The sequence below is a fragment of the Tursiops truncatus genome, chromosome 19, assembly GCF_011762595.2.
Source record: "Tursiops truncatus isolate mTurTru1 chromosome 19, mTurTru1.mat.Y, whole genome shotgun sequence".
Taxonomy (NCBI): Eukaryota; Metazoa; Chordata; class Mammalia; order Artiodactyla; family Delphinidae; genus Tursiops; species Tursiops truncatus.
The window spans coordinates 12920405-12940405 of NC_047052.1; the positions used below are offsets into that span (position 1 = coordinate 12920405).

The 20001-nt window shown below is 40.4% G+C and overlaps 1 protein-coding gene and 1 pseudogene across 2 annotated transcripts in view; both read left to right on the plus strand.

Annotated features, from left to right (window-relative positions):
• GLG1 (golgi glycoprotein 1) overlaps window positions 1–20001 on the plus strand; it is a 143838-nt gene that overhangs the window by 53832 nt on the left and 70005 nt on the right. The window lies entirely within an intron of this gene.
• Window positions 6667–19386, plus strand: LOC141277235 (STING ER exit protein pseudogene; annotated as a pseudogene).

A 20001-nucleotide genomic window follows, 5' to 3' on the forward strand; every position in this document is an offset into this window, starting at 1 on the left:
TGCATATTTAAAGATACTTGCATCTAAACAGTTGGACTTAAATACAACCAAATACAGAGGTTGTTTGGAGCCTTAAAACAGTTGAGAGAACAAAATCAAAACTATTTAACTTCTGATGTTTACTTAGAAACAAAAACCTAAATGAAGTTCAAAACAGATATCTAACCTGGATTTGTATATGGATATTAGATTGAGAGATTAGAGTGAGGAGCAAGACAAATTCCACACACAGTTGTGCCGAGCAAACTTGGTGAAGTGATTTAAAGACTTTTCTTTCCATTAGGATAAGATTTTTCTACCTTAATTTCCTAAATTAATGTATTCCTTTACTCTAGTTTATCCTAATGTAATTGAACTACGTAAACTGAAGTTGCCTTCCTACAACAGTGAGGCCCGCATACGGCAAAAAAATAATAATAATTCTAAAAGGATCTGTGATTGTTCTGCCTGTCTCCTTTCACCTCTCCCAGTTATTTCTATAACAGTATTTCTCCTTCCTCAAAAAGGTAATTATCTGTTTTTCTTTTTGGCGGTACGCGGGCCTGTCACTGTTGTGGCCTCTCCCGTTGCGGAGCACAGGCTCTGGATGCGCAGGCTCAGCGGCCATGGCTCACGGGCCCAACCACTCCGCGGCGTGTGAGATCTTCCCGGACCGGGGCACGAACCTGTGTCCCCTGCACCGGCAGGTGGACTCTCAACCACTGCGCCACCAGGGAAGCCCTAATTATCTGTTTTTATAGAATCATATTAGTTAGCCAATTGGAGTCAAACTGTCTTGCTTTTTATTCAGTTTCCTACCTATTGTAACTGAAGTGTGGGGAATTATTATATATTCAGGTCATATAGTGATCATTGGCTCAACTGAACTTCCCAGCAAAAGAATCCTCCTGGTTTTTTGTTCTTTGCACTTTCGTTTCAAATCAATTTTATAATAGAAAATTACCACTTTAAAAGGCAAAGATGTGGTTTAGAGATTATGGATAATTCTTATTAAATATTGCATCTTTATTAATGTTTATATTAATTTTTCAATATTTCCCAGAGTAAGTGTTTAATTCTATCATTTCAGCCTTTATAGTTTGATATAATGGTAATTATTAACATACAATTAATGTACCTTTGTTCTACCGACTATAGAATGATATTATCTAAGCAAGAAGAAATATGGAAAACTTTTGAAGATTTCTGTAGATTTTATGTATATTACTGATGTTGTTAACCCCAGAAGATTGTTTTTAAAATATATCAATTTTTTCCCTGTTCAGCCCTAAATGCCTTTGAACTGGATGTTGAAGGATCTATTGGCATAGAACCTGATGAACTCCTCCAAATTTCACCAATCTGTTAATAAAGCAAAGCTGAATTTATTAGAACTTACTACAGTAAAGGAGAATACCACCTTGACAGGAAGAAGTAAAAAATGGGATATTTAAATGGCTTTGAGGTCTGAGGCCAAGTGGCTTTAATGGGATTTTTTTTTTTGGCCGTGCTGAGCGGCTTGTAGGATCTCAGTTCGTTGCAACACACAGGCTCAGTATTTGCGGCATGCGGGCTTAGTTGCCCCGCAGCATGTGGGATCTTAGTTCCCCGACCAGGGATTGAACCATGGGTCCCCTGCATTGGAAGGTGAATTCTTAACCACTGGACTACCAGGGAAGTCCCTGTTCAATAGTGATTTCTTTTGCCCTTTCAGTTTCTCCATGTGACTCTCTTTTGAGAGGAGACTATTTATGTGATAACTCTTTGCTGTTCCTCTACCACTTTTCAAGTCCATTTAAGCATCCACTGGTGTTAAGGTATCAGGTACTCTTCTTCCCCCATTCCAACTTACCATACTCAACTGTTCTTTTTTTGGCTGCATTGGGTCTTCGTTGCTGCACGCAGGCTTTCTCTAGTTGTGGCGAGCGGGGGCTACTCTTCGTTGCTGTGCGCGGGCTTCTTACTGCGGTGGCTTCTCTCGTTGCAGAGCACGGGCTCTAGGCACGCAGGCTTCAGTAGTTGTGGCATGCAGCCTCAGTAGTTGTGGCTCACGGACTCTAGAGTTCAGGCTCAGTTGTTGTGGCACACCCGCTTAGTTGCTCCATGGCATGTGGGATCTTCCTGGACCAGGGCTTGAACCCATGTCCCTTGCATTGGCAGGCGGATTCTTAACCACTGCGCCACCAGGGAAGACCTACTCAAATGTTCTTCATTGGGACTTCCCTGGCGGTCAAGACTTCGTGCTCCCGATGCAGGGGGCTCGGGTTCAATCCCTGGTCGGGGAACTAGATCCCACATGCGTGCCGCAACTAAGAGTCCGCATACCACAACTATGAAGTCCGCATGCTGCAACTAAAGATCCCTCACACTGCAATGAAGATCCTGCATGCCGCAACTATGACCCGGTACAGTCAAAATAAATAAATAAATAAGTAAGTAAAATATATTTTTTTAAGTTCTTCATCTCTCTCATTTAACTGAATTTTTATCTCCTGTGCATTCCTGCTTCAAAACTTGCACATCCTTCAGAATTATGCAATGTAGTTGCAGACTTAATTCAGATAGAAGGCCAGTCCCTGAATCACAGCTGTTCTCTTAAGCAGCACCAATCATCTGAAGTGGGTTATACAGAAAGGGTTCTGTACAGTTTGGCAATTCAGCCCTATTGGCTTCTTCTCATCAGGCCAGTAAAAGTAAACAGTGCACTCACCACTAGTCAGTATGGAAGAAATGTGGTATTTTTAGATACTTGGGTATGGAGCATGAGAAATTATATTTAATTTCAGGACTTTTTTTGCATCCTGTAATCTTATATCCATTTTTTGGTTTTATCTTTTCACAATTATAGAAGTAGCATAGTTGGATTGGAGGTAATGAGCTACATTGATAGAATCATTCCAGATCTACTGGGTATAAACATTAATAGTATTGTCAGATGTCTGGAAATTTTGTCTCTATTTTAGTCTCCTTTCCCACGTTGCATTTGGCTGTAGTAGCCACTGTTTTGACACATTTGTACCTATATTCAGCTGTTCCAAATCATCTGAGATGGCAAATAAAGAGTATAAAAGGTACCATATTAAAATTGACATTCTGTTCCTTTTCTTTCCCTTCTAGTTTTATTGAGATATAATTGACATACAGCACTGTATAAGTTTAAGGTATAGAGCATAATGATTTGATTTACATACATCATGAAGTGATTATCACAAAAGTTTAGTGAATATCCATCATCTCTTAGAAGTACAAAATTAAATAAATAGAAAAATTTTTTTTCTTGTGATGATAATCTTAGGATTTACTCTCAACAACTTTCATGTATAACATATAGCAGTGTTAATTATATTTATCATGTTGTACATTACATCCCTAGTACTTATTTATTTTATAACTGGAAGTTTGTACTTTTTGATTGCCTTTGTCCAATTCCTCTTACCCTCCCCACCCCCTGCCCTTCTTCTCTGGTAACCACAAATCTGATGTCTTGGGCTTCCCTGGTGGCGCAGTGGTTGAGAGTCCGCCTGCCGATGCAGGGGACACGGGTTCGTGCCCTGGTCCAGGAAGATCCCACATGCCGCAGAGTGGCTGGGCCCGTGAGCCATGGCCGCTGAGCCTGCGCATCCAGAGCCTGTGCTCCGTAACGGGAGAGGGCACAACAGTGAGAGGCCCGCGTACCGCAAAAAAAAAAAAAAATCTGATGTCTTTTTCTATGAGTTTGTTTGTTTATTTGTTTGTTCTTGAAATATAATTGACCTACAACACTATGTTAGCTGCTGTTATACAACATAGTGATTCAATGTTTCTCCTCATTCTAAAATGATCACCATGATAAGTCCAGTTGCTTATGTCACCATACAGAGATATTACATGGTTAGTGACTCTATCCCCCACACTGTACATTTCATACCCATGACATTTATTTTGCAATTGGAAGTTTATACCTCTTAATACCCCTCTCCTATTTCTTACTTCCCCCTACCCTCCTTCTCCCTGGCAGATATCTGTTTCTTCTCTGTATCTGTAACTCTGTTTATGTTTTGTTATGTTTGTTCATTTGTGTTTTTTTTTTTAGATTCCACATATAAGTGATATCATACAGTGTTTGTCTTTCTCTGTCTGATTTATTTCACTTAGCATAATACCCTCTGGGTTCATCCATGTTGTTGCAAATGACAAGATTTCATTCTTTTTTATGTCTGAGTAATATTCCATTATGTGTGTGTGTATGTGTGTATACCATATCTTCTTTATCCATTCGTCTGTTGATGGGCACTTAGGCTGCTTCCATATCTTTGTTATTGTAAATAATGCTGCAGTGAGCATAGGGGTGCTTATATCTTTTCAAATTAGTGTTTTTGTTTTCCTCAGGTAAATACCCAGGAGGAGAATTGCTGAATCGTATGGTAGTTCTATTTGTAAATTTTTGAAGAATCTCTGTACTGTTTCCATAGCTGTTGCATCGGTTTACAATTCCACCAACAGTGTATGAGGATGACATTCTTCTCATAATTCCTATAATGTTCTTCAGAGAATTTTGTTTTCATCTCTCATTTTAAAACTCCCATGTAACAGTTGACCACACTGGGAAAACTAGGCCAAAAATTGTTAATGTGCTTTTCTTAGAGTAGAACTACCAATGTAGGACTCTTTTTTTTTTTTTAAATACACATTTCTTCTTTCATTCATTCATTCATTTATTTTATTTTTGTCTGTGCTGGGTCTTCGTTGCTGTGCGCAGCCTTTCTCTAGTTCCGGTGAGCAGGGGCTGCTCTTTGTTGTGGTGCGCAGGCTTCTCGTTGCGGTGGCTTCTCTTGTTGTGGAGCGTGGGCTCTAGGTGTGCAGGCTTCAGTAGTTGCAGCACACGGTCTCAGTAGTTGCGGCCCGTGGGCTCTAGGGCACGTGGGCTTCAGTAGTTGTGGCTTGCTGGCTCTAGAGCGCAGGCTCAGTAGTTGTGTCGCATGGGCTTAGTTGCTCCATGGCATGTGGGATCTTCCTGAACCAGGGCTCGAACCCATGTCCCCTGCATTGGCAGGCAGATTCTTAACCACAGCCCCACCAGGGAAGTCCCCTGTAGGACTCTTAAAAGGGCCAGATTTCCACTTGCCATGTCCCAGAAGATGTTGATATTCTATATTTCCTCCCCACCACTACCCTATTTGGAATAGACAGTGGAAGAGAAAAAAAGAGAAAAATACGGACTGAGGAGGGTATATCATTAAATTTCCTCGGTGCCCCAACCATGAATATGTATTCCAGATATTTTCAAAGGTGTCTATGTTTATGTCTTAAAGTGGAATTATCTTTGATTTTTCTTCTTTTTTCTTCTTTTTTGCATGTGGTACATAATTCAAAAAGTGCAAAAGGGTATATAGTGAAAGTCAATATTTTTATGTGTCCTTTCAGAGATAGTATATACAAATACAATCAAATATGTATGTCATTTATTTTGAATTCTTATTCTTCTCCTGCATGAATTATGGGCTACTAGAAAGCAGTAATGTTGCTTTTGATGTTTATTTGATTAGATTATGTGCAGAGACTGAAGGGCCAGTATTATCTTATATTTGAAGGCCCTGTATAATTTTCAAAGGCCTTTTAAATAATTCTACTCATAACAGCCCTGTGAAGTACGTAAAGCAGGATTTATCTGTTTTGTAGACATGAAATTTGAAGCCTGAAGAATTATGTGACTTGATCAAGGCTTGCTATGCAATCAATATACAATGGAACTGGAATCAGAACTTAAGTTTTTTGGCTCCTAATCCAGAATTCTTTCTACCATGTTTCCTCTCAAACACGATGAAATGAGGGGATCTATTATATGGTGTCTGTTTTTATGAGGTATGAAAAATACTGTGAGTAGCTATTTCAGAAGAATTTTGGTACTGTATTTTTGTAGTGTTGCCATAGTAGTAGTAGTCATTGCAGCCTCACAGTTCAGAGGAAGTATGTCCTTTTTGATGAATTGTCTGCAAAATAGTTTATAAACGTTAGGCACTTTAGACTGAATGATAATGCTCTAGGTGCCACTCTTGTAACATGGGCACCAAAACTGACTTTATCCAGGAAACTGGGCAATGAAAAACAAGGTCTTTTATCTCTTTGCATCTGTGTGCCTGTCATGGCTGGAAGCCACGTTGACAGACCTGTCCAAGATTCTTTCCCTTGAAGGTTAAAGGGGAATCTGGCCAAGCATTTGATAGAATGCCTCTTTTTTCTTCCCCGCCCCCCCAAATTAGGACTAAATTGGATTCTGAATTTCTAAGTTGTCTCCTAGGGAGAAAAAAAAGAGTTGGTAGGAGGTAACTTTTTTCTCCTTGCTGATAGTAGGCTCTCATGAGGATGATTTAGTTCCAGAAAAATTCATTCACGATGGTGAAGTGAGGCAGAGTCCTTGCAAGGCCATAATTGGATTTTAAAGCACTTGTCACTACAAAACCATCCCTGTATTTCTTCAATATTAGGCAGTCCCAAATGGAAGGTTGATGAAAAGGTTGAATGAGCTCTGTATGTGAAAGAAATATCTCTAAACAATTCTTTTGAGGATGACCTGTCTCCTACAGTTTATAGGTACCTTTATTTCTGATTCATAATAGAAAAATGGGGGGGGGATGGGGAAAAACTTCACAATATTTCTTATAGTACAGAAAATTACTTGGTTTTGTAATTTACATTTTTTTTTTTTTTTTTTTTTTTTTTTTTTGCGGTACGCGGGCCTCTCATTGTTGTGGCCTCTCCCGTTGCAGAGCACAGGCTCCGGACACGCGGGCTCAGCGGCCATGGCTTATGGGCCTAGCCGCTTTGCGGCATGTGGGATCTTCCCGGACCGGGGCACGAACCCGTGTCCCCTGCATCAGCAGGCGGACTCTCAACCACTGCGCCACCGGGGAAGCCCTGTAATTTACATTTCCTAATAAACTTTAAGATTTGTAAAATGATAATCCAATGTGTATCCTTTGGGCCATAATGTAATGATGCAGTTTTTGTTCAGTAACTAGATTACTATATCCTTATTTGTCATTCCCTGCTCTGGGCACAGAAGATGATAAATTTTATTAATTTTGAGTGTTTCCATTTGGTCATTTGAACAAGTTTTAGAGTTTTCTTAGGCAAAAATAAGATGTAATTTGGCTTCTCAAAGTGAATTTTGGGGCATAGCATCTTCATGGATATGGATCATTCAGTCAGTGAGTCAAGAGTTGCTCGGTCTTGGTGTGTGAGCTGTTAAGTCCAGTAATTAGCCAGGTTGTTGTGCTTTAATATTTTTAAAATAGAGCTAAAGCCTCATTGAAGGTGAATGAATTAGTACTTGACAAAGCAGCAAGTCTTGCCAGTATTTTTTATCTATGAGTAAGTGTGTTACCTGAACCAGAGCAGAACCGTTTGCTAATTCCCACTATAATATAGATATGGAGATATATATATATATATATATAATTAGAATTAAAGGCCATTGAGGATATTTTTCATTTTAAAGGTATAAGACAAGTAAGTCTTGACCTCATCATAGTCCCCTGACTGTCCAAGAACCAGGGTTAAATGAGCCCTAATTTGTGCGTGTGGGGTCTTGCCTATTTATCTTTTATCCCTTTAAATTGTATCATGTTCCTATAGAAGTAACATTGAGTAACATTCTTGGTGTTGAGTTTTTGGGCTGTTTCTCTGAACTACACCTAAAGTAGTGCCCTGGTCAGTCGTCTGCTCCAACACCTTCGAACTGGGGAGGAATATGATGATGGTGAGAAGCCCCTTGATGTCTGTTACTCTTCGTGTTGCCAGATGGTCCTGGTACTGGACTGTCAGAGAAATTACCCATGAGTCCCCAGGATTGGTCTATGTAATTGATGCTGCCAAACACAGTCACAAATTTTGTAACACAAGTTGAAGATACTATGTATCTTTGGAGGCCTGAAGGTGTGGAAGGACAGCACAGGAAGAAGTGTACGAAGTGTAGACTGCCACTCTTCTGCCAGTCCCAGCTGAAGAATGCTCCCATGACCTCCATTGTGGATAGAGCAGTAGTCAGGTTTGGCCAGGGTTTTGGGAAAATGAAATACGTATACCCAGAAACAAGAGCCTCCTAAGAAGGTGATAATGACCAAATGGACTAAAGACATGGGCACATTCAGCTCTGTCACTATGTCTGCTATTGATGAAGAGGAAGAGAAGATTGAGGCTAGGGAAGTTGCTGACTTGTGTGCACAGAATGCCAAAGTGATAGAAAAACAGTTGGAACGCAAAGTCCTGAGCAACAGGCAGTTGCAAGAGCTAGCTGAACTAGAAGCCAAGAAAGCAAACATGAAAGGGACTTTGACTAACCATCAGTTCAAATGATCAGGACCTTTCTCTGAACCCAGCTGGAAGCAAACATTTAGATCAAGAGGAAAAAGAGCTTTTCTTAGACTACATGGACTGGTTCCTACCTTTATGCCCCAGCAGAAGGCTTTATGTTGTTTCCCTTTGATTCTCCTAGATTCAGTGAGGTCTGTGAGTCCATATGATCTGCTTTCTAGAAATGGATTTTTCTGAATCTTTCTGTATATAGGTCTTCTGTACTATTTTTTGCCCCTATGATGTACACTTCTTGAGCTGTGTAAAAGCTCTATGAATAGATCAGTGCTTGAGTGTCTCCAGTTTCTAAAGTAGCTGTTCTTATTCCTTCTTCAAAGTTAATAAAATGTTTAACGATTATTAAAAAGTAATTATACATTATTTACCTGTTGTTAACCCCACCACCCATTGGGGGAGCACAGAGGTAAATAACAGTAAATTGAAGCACCACTCTCTGCACTGAGTTTACCATAACATATTAATATGGATGATGGCAAACCACCGTTAGACCAATGTTGGGATTTTATTAAAATTTTGTAGTTATCTCACTGTGTATTAGGAGATGCCAAATATGTAAGCCTAAGAATGGTCACCACAGAGTTCCTCACTTTCTTGCTCAAGCCTCTGCCCTCTGTACAGAATATACCTTTCAAACTCCTCCACACCTAGTGTTCACAGCCCCCCTCTCATCTGCCTCAACCTAGACACAGTATTACATCACCAAATCACAACCTCCTTTTAAGACTGAACTCAATTGTTCCCTCTTCCATTAGACTCTCTCTGATTCTATCATCCTAACTCATGAGGGGTGGTGGTACTTCTTTCGTTCTTTAAGATATCAGCTCCTTCAACTCCACATTCAACTTTGTGTGATCGTTAGGTACAGACTCACGTTTTACCTCCTCTACCACAGTAATTTACTTGAGAGCCAGCATCTGTAACTCTGTTTCATACCTTTTCTTTTTATTTCGCACTGAACCTGTACATAAATCCTTTCTGAAGAGATGGATGAATGTTAAAGAATCATACAAAAGCAAAACTCTTTAGTGAATCAGAGCACAGTTGGAGGGCATGAAGCTTATGTTTATCACTGTTCTTTTGGAAAAACAATACTTAGCAGCTATCCCGGGTACAAATAAAAATTAATTCTGGGGGACTTCCCTGGTGGTGCAGTGGTTAAGAATCCGCCTGCCAATGTAGGGGACATGGATTCAAGGCCTGGTCTGGGAAGATCCCACATGCTGCGGAGCAACTAAGCCCGTGCACCACAACTACTGAGCCTATGCTCTAGAGCCCATGAGCCACAGCTACTGAAACCTGCGCGCCTAGAGCCCATGCTCCGCAACAAGAGAAGCCACCGCAATAAGCCTCTGCACCAGAATGAAGAGTAGCCCCCGCTTGCTGCAACTAGAGAAAGCCCGCACGCAGCAATGAAGACCCAATGCAGCCAAAAATAAATAAATAAATAAATATATTAAAAAATTAATTCTGACTCAGCCAGAATAAGGCACTAAAGGAACTTAGTTATGAATCTGACTGAGGGTTAATATTCAGTTTACACTTGCTCAGGGGAAGTTTACCCAGACTAAACGACTGAGTTTATCTAATCATTACCAACTATATTATTTTCAGTGTGCTTTTTTGGTGGGCAAGAGTGAAGTGGTTTGGGCCAAGTTAATAAATGAATTGCTTATATGATTGGAAGTTTACGGGGTTTTTAATGTAACTCCCAGAAGAAGAATTTACTTACTACTGTAGCAGAATGTTTCTAATCAGAAGGAGGCATCGCGCTGTTGCTCAGCCTTCAGATTTTTGCAAGGCCGTGAAAGCACCAATGCTACTGATTTCTTGTTTTGTTGTTTTTTTGTTTTCTCTTAGTGATTAATAAACAGTCTCTTGCCACTTAATTTAGTATCAGGTGTGATCTGGTGGGTAGTTCAACTTCAGTGGATGTGACTATAGAATGTTTCATATTTTAGACACAGTCTAATTCCCAAGATTTCTGTTTCAGAAACTGGGACAACTTCCAAGTCAGTGTTGTGAATCCTTTAATTTCTCCTGCCAGACTCATTAACTCAGCCTGTTCGCCTTTGGGGAAATCGTAGTTCCAGACTTCTACTCTTTGCAAAAATCATCCTCTTAAGTGAATGTGATGGTTGAATTAATTGAGAACATCGAGACTCAAGCTTTTCAGCAGTATATTCTGAAACCTGTTTGTTGTGACTTTGACCAGCATAGAATGATTAAGATGAAGTAGTAGGAAACCATAATCATAATACAAAAATTACCTGCATTAAAAGGTGTGGAATTCAACAAATACTCTATTTTTGTGTTCCACACCTCAGCTTTTATAGACTCAGAAAGCTGGAAAGAATCTCGACCATCTTAGACCCGTGTTTCTTTTTTTTTTTAAACCATAGTGTGCATTTATTTTTAAAAATCCAAATATAAGTGGACCCATATAGTTCAAACTCATGTTGTTCAAGGGTCAACTGTACTTCAGTGCATTGTTGGCTTTGATTATTATTCTGAAGACTGCCATAGTATTGTCTTGAAGGCTGTCCAGTGTTCTTTTTTTTTTTTTTTTTTTTTTTTTTGCCGTATGCGGGCCTCTCACTGTTATGGCCTCTTCCGTTGCGGAGCACAGGCTCCGGACGCGCAGGCTCAGCGGCCATGGCTCACGGGCCCAGCTGCTCTGCGGCATGTGGGATCTTCCCAGACCAGGGCACGAACCTGTGTCCCCTGCATCGGCAGGCGGACTCTCAACCACTGCGCCACCAGGGAAGCCCTGTCCAGTGTTCTTTTGTTTTTAACTTTTCATTTTATATTGGAGTATAGTTGATTAACAATGTTATGTTAGTTTTAGGTGTACAGCAAAGTGATTCAGTTATACATATACATGTATCTGCGCTTTTTCAAAGTCTTTTCCCATTTATGTTGTTACGTAATATTGAGCAGAGTTCCCTGTGCTATACAAGAGGTCCTTGTTAGTTATCTATTTTTTTATTTTTACTTATTTATTTATGTATTTATTTATGGCTGGGATGGGTCTTTGTTGCTGCATGCGGGCTTTCTCTAGTTGCAGCGAGCAGGGGCTACTCTTCCTTGTGTGCGGGCTTCTCATTGCGGTGGTTTCTCTTGTTGCGGAGCACGGGCTCTAGGTGTCCGGGCTTCAGTAGTTGTAGCACACGGGCTTCAGTAGTTGTAGCACACGGGCTTCAGTAGTTGTGGCTTGCGGGTTCTAGAACACAGGCTCAGGAGTTGTGGCGCACGGGTTTAGTTGCTCTGTGACATGTGGGATCTTCCTGGACCAGGGCTTGAACCTGTGTCCCCTGCATTAGCAGGTGGATTGTTAACCACTGCACCACCAGGGAAGTCCCTGGTTACCCATTTTTAATATAGCAGTGTGTACATGTCAATCCCAAACTCCCTAACTATCCCTCTCCGTATCCCCCCCGGTAACCATAAATTTGTTCTCTAAGTTTGTGAGTCTGTATCTGTTTTGTATCTCTGTTTTGTGTCTTTTTTTTTAGATTACGCATATAAGCAATATCATGCTATATCTGTCTTTCTGACTTACTTATGGATCTTTTTGAGATTATGATGACAGCTGTGGATTCTCTTCTCAGGAAAATATACTTGCACACAGAAGTTTGTATTCAGTTTCAGGACAGTCTCACTCCTAAGTCTGTCATGGATCCTAGGTGGTGAAATCCCTGTTATAGTCCAAAGCCTGTCCTTGGGAGTCTAGAGAAGTGACCCATCTAAAATCACAGAGCTTCTAGGGACTTCTCTGGTGGTCCAGTGGTAAAGAATCCACCTTCCAATGCAGGGGATGCGGGTTCAGTCCCTGGTCAGGGAACTAAAATCCCACATACCATTGGGCAACTAAGCCTGTGCACCGCAACTACTGAGCCTGCGTGCCTCAACTAGACAGCCCACATGCCGCAAACTACAGATTCCACGCACCCTGGAGCCTGCGCGCCACAACTAGAGAGAGAAAACCCTCAAGCCACGACTAGGGAGAAGCCCATGTGCCGCAACTAAGACCCGACACAGCCAAAAAAAATAAAGGAGAAAATAAATAAATAAAATAATAAATAAATATTAAAAATAAATAAATAAAATCACAGAGCTTCTATAGCTAAATACTTCTACTAGTCTATTGTTCTTTCTCCACAGTTCTATCCCTTAAAGCCCATATTGAGTTTACAGAACTAGAGGAAGGGCTTAGGGGTATTAAGCCTTAAAATCAACTGTTTCAGCTTAATTTACCCAGTTAGGAGATTAAAGTACAATAATACCCCAAACATTTAAGTCATTGATTTAGAAAAGCCAAATAAACTAAGCAAAGTTTTTTTTTATAATCTGTTGTGGTTATTCAAAGAGCTAATCTAGATCCCTAGTTGATCTAATTACCAGTTTCTTACCCAAGCTGTGGGCATCTGAATTCATTAAACAAATCAGTGTAGAGCACTAGTTCTGTTTATTCATCCTGTCTACCTTTCTTTGGTTTTTGGGGGGTTGGTTGCTTTGTTTGTTTGTTTTTAACATGTATATTGGAGTATAATTGCTTTACAGTGTGGGTTAGTTTCTGCTGTGTAACAATCAGCTATATGTATGCATATATCCCCATATCCCCTCCATCTTGCATCTCCCTCCCAGCCTCCCTATCGCACCCTCCCTATCCCACCCCTCTAGGTGGTCACAAAGCACTGAGCTGATCTCCCTGTGCTATGCGTCTGCTTCCCACTAGCTCTCTGTTTTACATTTGGTAGTGTATATATGTCATTGCTACTCGTCCCAGCTTACCCTTCCCCCTCCCTGTGTCCTCAAGTCCATTCTCTATGTCTGTGTCTTTGTTCCTGTCCTGTCCCTAGGTTCATCAGAACCAATTTTTTTTTTTTGAGATTCCATAAATATGTGTTAGCAACGGTATTTGTTTTTCTCTTTCTGACTTACTTCACTCTGTATGACAGACTCTAAGTTCATCCACCTCACTACAAATAACTCAATTTTGTTTCTTTTTATGGCTGAGTAATATTCCATTGTATATATGTGCCACATCTTCTTTATCCATTCATATGGCAGTGGACACTTAGGTTGCTTCCATGTCCTGGCTATTGTAAATAGTGCTGCAGTGAACATTGAGGTACATGATTCTTTTTGAATTATCGTTTTCTCAGGGTATATGCCCAGTAGTGGGTTTGCTGGGTCATATGGTAGTTCTAGTTTTAGTTTTTTAAGGAACCTCCATACTGTTTTCCATAGTGGCTGTATCAGTTTACATTCCCACCAACAGTGCAAGAGGGTTGCCTTTTCTCCACACCCTCTCCAGCATTTATTGTTTGTAGATTTTTTGATGATGGCCATTCTGACTGGTGTGAGGTGATACCTCATTGTACTTTTGATTTGCATTTCTGTAATAATTAGTGATATTGAGCATCTTTTTCTGTGTTTGTTGGCCATCTATCTGTATGTCTTCTTTGGAGAAATGTCTATTTCGGTCTTCTGCCCATTTTTGGATTGGGTTGTTTGTTTTTTTGATATTGAGCCGCATGAGCTGCTTGTATATTTTGGAGATTAATCCTTTGTCAGTTGCTTCATTTGCAAATATTTTCTCCCATTCTGAGGGTTGTCTTTTCGTCTTTTTTACGGTTTCCTTTGCTGTGCAAAAGCTTTTAAGTTTCATTAGGTCCCATTTGTTTATTTTTATTTTTATTTCCATTTCTCTAGGAGGTGAGTCAAAAAGGATCTTGTTGTGATTTATGTCATAGAGTGTTCTGCCTAAGTTTTCTTCTAAGAGTTTTATAGTGTCTGGCCTTACATTTAGGTCTTTAATCTATTTTGAGTTTCTTTTTGTGTATGGTGTTAAGAAGTGTTCTAATTTCATTCTTTTACATGTAGCTGTCCAGTTTTCCCACAACCACTTATTGAAGAAGCTGTCTTTTCTCCATTGTATACTCTTGCCTTCTTTATCAAAGATAAGGTGACTATATGTGTGTGGGTTTATCTCTGGGCTTTCTATCCTGTTCCATTGATCTATATTTCTGTTTTTTGTGCCAGTACCATATTGTCTTGATTACTGTAGCTTTGTAGTATAGTCTGAAGTCGGGGAGCCTGATTCCTCCAGCTCCATTTTTCTTTCTCAAGATTGCTTTGGCTGTTCGGGGTCTTTTGTGTTTTCATACAAATTGTGCAATTTTTTGTTCTAGGTCTGTGAAAAATGCCATTGGTAGTTTGATAGGGATTGCATTGAATCTGTAGATTGCTTTGGGCAGTATAGTCATTTTCAAAATGTTGATTCTTCCAGTCCAAGAACATGGTATATCTCTCTATCTGTGTGTATCATCTTTAATTTCTTTCATCAGTGTCTTACAGTTTTCTTCATACAGGTCTTTTGTCTCCTTAGGTAGGTTTATTCCTAGGTATTCTTTTTGTTGCAATGGTAAATGGGAATGTTTCCTTAATTTCTCTTTCAGATTTTTCATCATTAGTGTATAGGAATGCAAGCAATTTCTGTGCATTAATTTTGTATCCTGCTACTTTACTGAATTCATTAATTAGCTCTAGAAGTTTTCTGATAGAGTCTTTAGGATTCTCTAGGTATAGTATCATGTCATCTGCAAACAGAGACAGCTTTACTTCTTCTTTTCTGATTTAGATTCCTTGTATTTCTTTTTCTTCTCTGATTGCTGTGGCTAAAACTTCCAAAACTATGTTGAATAATAGTGGTGAGAGTGGGCAACCTCGTCTTGTTCCTGATCTTAGTGGAAATGATTTCAGTTTTTCACCATTAAAAACGATGTTGGCTGTGGGTTTGTCATATATGGCATTTATTATGTTGAGGTAAGTTCCCTCTATGCCTACTTTCTGGAGGTTTTTATCATAAATGGGTGTTGAATTTTGTCAAAAGCTTTTTCTGCATCTACTGAGATGATCATGTGGTTTTTCTCCTTCAGTTTGTTAATATGGTGTATCACATTGATTGATTTGCGTATATTGAAGAATCCTTGCATTCCTGGGATAAACCCCACTTGATCATGGTGTATGATCCTTTTTTTTTTAAGTTTTTTTTTTAATTTATTTTTTAATATTTTATTTATTTATTTTTGTCTGTGTTGGGTCTTTGTTGCTGTGCACAGGCTCTCTCTAGTTGCTGTGAGTGGGGGCTACTCTTTGTTGCAGTGCATGTGCCTCTCACTACAGTGGCTTTTTCTGTTGCAGAGCATGGGCTCCAGGTGTGCGGGCCTCAGCAGCCATGGCACATGGGCTCAGCACTTGTGGCTCGTGGGCTCCAGAGCGCAAGCCCAGTAGTTGTGGCACATGGGCCAGTTGCTTCATGGCATGTGGGATCCTCCCGAGCCAGGGATTGAACCCGTGTCCCCTGCATTGGCAGGCAGATTCCTAACCATTGAGCCACCAGGGAAGTCCCTGTATGATCCTTTTAATGTGCTGTTGGATTCTGTTTGCTAGTATTTTGTTGAGGATTTTTGCATCTATGTTCATCAGTGATATTGGCCTGTAGTTTTCTTTTTTTGTGACATCTTTGGTTTTGGTATCAGGGTGACGGTGGCCTCATAGAATGAGTTTGGGATTGTTCCTCCCTCTGCTATATTTTGGAAGAGTTTGAGAAGGATAGGTGTTAGCTCTTCTCTATATGTTTGATAGAATTTGCCTGTGAAGCCATCTGGCCCTGGGCTTTTGCTTGTTGGAAGATTTTTAATTACAGTTTCAATTTCGGTCCTTGTGATTGGTCTGTTTATATTTTCTATTTCTTCCTGTTTCAGTGTCGGAAGGTTGTGCTTTCCTAAGAATTTGTCCATTTCTTCCAGGTTGTCCATTTTATTGGCATATAGTTGCTTGTAGTAATCTCTCAGGATCCTTTGTATTTCTGCAGTGTCAGTTGTTACTTCTCCTTTTTCATTTCTAATTCTGTTGATTTGAGTCTTCCTTTTTTCTTGAAGAGTCTGGCTAATGGTTTATCAATTTTGTTTATCTTCTCAAAGAACCAGGTTTTAGTTTCATTGATCTTTGCTGTTGTTTCCTTTTATTTCTGAACTGATCTTTATGATTTCTTTCCTTCTGCTAACTTTGGGGTTTTTTTGTTGTTGTTGTTGTTCTTTCTCTAATTGCTTTAGGTGTAAGGTTAGGTTGTTTATTTGAGATTCTTGTTTCTTGAGGTAGGATTGTATTGCTATAAACTTGCCTCTTAGAACTGGTTTTGCTGCATCCCATAGGTTTTGGGTCATCGTGTTTTCACTGTCATTTGTTTCTAGGTATTTTTTGATTTCCTCTTTGGTTTCTTCAGTGATCTCTTGGTTATTAAGTAGTGTATTCTTTAGCCTCCATGTGTTTGTATTTTTTACAGTTTTTTCCTGTAATTCATATCTAGTCTCATAGCTTTGTGGTCAGAAGAGATACTTGATACGATTTCAATTTTCTTAAATTTACCAAGGCTTGATTTGTGACCCAAGATATGGTCTATCCTGGAGAATGTTCCATGAGCACTTGAGAAGAAAGTGTATTCTGTTGTTTTTGGATGGAATGTACTATAAATATCAATTAAGTCCATCTTGTTTAATGTGTCATTTAAAGCTTGTGTTTCCTTATTTATTTTCATTTTGGATTACCTGTCCATTGGTGAAAGTGGGGTGTCCCCACTTAAAGTCTCCTACTATTATTTTGTTACTGTCCATTTCCCCTTTTATGGTTGTTATTAGCATTTGCCTTATGTATTGAGGTGCTCCTATGTTGGGTGCATAAATATTTACAGTTGTTATATCTTCTTGTTGGATTGATCCCTTGATCATTATGTAGTGTTCTTTTTTGTCTCTTGTAATAGTCTTTATTTTAAAGTCTGTTTTGTCAGATATGAGAATTGCTACTCCAGCTTTCTTTTGATTTCCATTTGCATGGAATCTTTTTCCATCCCCTCACTTTCAGTCTGTATGTGTCCCTGGGTCTGAAGTGGTGTCTTGTAGACAGCATATATATGGGTCTTGTTTTTGTATCCATTCAGCCAGTCTGTGTCTTTTGGTTGGAGCATTTACTGTGTTTACATTTAAGGTAATTATTAATATGTATGTTCCTATTACTATTTTCTTAATTGTTTTGGGTTTGTTATTGTAGGTCTTTTCATTCTCTTGTGTTTCCTGCCTAGAGAAGTTCCTTTAGCATTTGTTGTAAAGCTGGTTTGGTGGTGCTGAATTCTCTTAGCTTTTGCTTGTCTGTAAAGGTTTTAATTTCTCTGTCAAATCTGAATGAGATCCTTACTGGGTAGAGTAATCATGGTTGTAGGTTTTTCCCATTCATCACTTTAAATATGTCCTGCCACTCCCTTCTGGCTTGCAGAGTTTCTGCTAAAAAAATCAGCTGTTAACCTTATGGGGATTCCCTTGTATGTTATTTGTTGCTTTTCCCTTGCTGCTTTTAATATTTTTTCTTTGTATTTAATTTTTTTAATAAGTTTATCTTATTTATTTATTTTTGGCTGCATTGGGTCTTCGTTGCTGCAAACGGGCTTTCTCTAGTTGCGGTGAGTGGGGGCTACTCTTCGTTGCAGTGTGCAGCCTTCTCATTGTAGTGGCCTCTCTTGCTGCCGAGCTCGGGCTCTAGGCACGCGGGCTTCAGTAGTTGTGGCCCGTGGGCTCTAGAGCTCAGGCTCGGTAGTTGTGGCGTATGGGCTTAGTTGCTTCGCGTCATGTGGGATCTTCCCAGACCAGGGCTTGAACCCGTGTCCCCTGCATTGGCAGGCAGATTCTTAACCACTGAGCCACCAGGGAAGCCTGTTGTATTTAATTTTTGACAGTTTGATTAATATGTATCTCTGTGTGTTTCCCTTTGGGTTTATCCTGTATGGTAGTCCCTGTGCTTCCTGGACTTGATTCACTATTTCCTTTCCCATGTTAAGGAAGTTTTCAGCTATAATCTCTTCAAATACTTTCTCAGACCCCTTCTTTTTCTTGTCTTCTCCTGGGACCCCTATAATTTGAATGTTGGTGTGTTTAATGTTGTCCCAGAGGTCTCTGAGATTGTCCTCAATTCTTTTCATTCTTTTTTCTTTATTCTGCTCCCTGGCAGTTATTTCCACCATTTTATCTTCCAGCTCACTTATCTGTCCTTCTGCCTCAGTTATTCTGCTATTGATTCCTTCTAGAGTATTTTTTATTTCAGTAACTGTGTTGTTCATCACTGTTTGTTTGCTCTTTAGTTCTTCTAGATCCTTGTTAAATTTTTCTTGTATTTTCTCCATTCTGTTTCCAAGATTTTGGATCATCTTTACTATCATTACTCTGCATTCTTTTTCAGGTAGGTTATCTAGTTCGTCTTCATTTATTTGGTCTTGTAGGTTTTTACCTTGCTCCTTCGTCTGTAACATATTTTTTTTGTCATTTCTTTTTTTTGTTTGTTTGATGGGTGGTACTGTAGTCCTGTCTTACTGGTTGTTTGGCCTGAGACATCTAGCACTCCAGTTTGCAGGCAGTTAGATAGAGCTGGATCTTGGTGCTGAGTTGAGGACCTCCAGGAGGCCTCACTCCAGTTGATATTCCCTGGGGTCTGAGGTTCTCTATTAGTCCAGTGGTTTGGACTCGGAGCTCCCACCACAGGAGCTCATACACAACCTCCGGCCTGGGAACCAAGATCCTGCAAGTTTCGTGGCATGGTGAAAGGAAAAAAAAAAAAAACGAAGAAAGAAAGAAAAAAAAGAGCTGTACAATATCAAAGAATAAGAAACAAAATAAAATTAGAAGGATAAAAAATATATTAGGAAAAATAAAACTATAATTGAAACAACTGCAGTAAGGTAAAATAAAACCACAGCAAAAAAAAGAAAAGAAAGAGGGGGGAGGGCAACAAGCCAAAAGGAGAGATCACTAACAAAGTATAAAAAATAAAATAAAATTAGAAAAATAAAAGATTTATTAGGAAAAATAAAAATATAAAAGAATCAACAACAATGAATCAACAAGGTAAAACAGAACCCCAATCTAAAAGAGGAAGAAGGAAAAGGAAAAAAATAAAGAAAAAAGCCTTGGCTATGGGGGTGGAGTTTAGGAGCAGGTGGAACTTAGGCAGGGGTGGGGTTTTGGGTGGGGCGGGGCCTAGGCAGGTGTCGGGGTGCGGGGTGATGTTTGAGCGTGGAGTGGGGCCTAGGCGGGCACGTTGCAGCGTGGGGTGGGGCCTCTGCTTAGGACCTGGGGAAGGGGAGAGGCAGCACATCCAAAGGAGGGCCTCTGGAGTGTGGGGTTCCGGAGTTTGGAGGTAGGGCCCTGAGTGAGGGTGTGTGGGTGGGGTTTAGGCCCAGCTCATTGGACGGGGTCTCCCAGTGTAGAGGTGGGGCCCGGGGTGGGGGTGTAGGGGCGGGGCTTGGGCTCTGTGCACAGGAGGGAGGCTCCGAGGGCAGAGGACTGGGCCCGGGAGCCCAACAGTCTTCCCGGTGCCTAAGAGGACAGGGGACGCACTGGCCACGTTCCCTTCTGTTTCTCTGTGCCCCTCCCCCACCTTCTCTCCCAGGTTCTCGCCCCCTAACGGGGGTGGGTACCGCTTGGTGTAGGAGCTCCTCACCTCCCCCAGCCGCCCCTCAGGGGTGCCGGTCCTGGAGGTCCGGCCTTTACTTTTACTCCGCCTTGCCTTCCTCCTACTCCCTCAGGACCTGCACAGCTGGAGGGGGCCTCTGTGGGCAGAGGA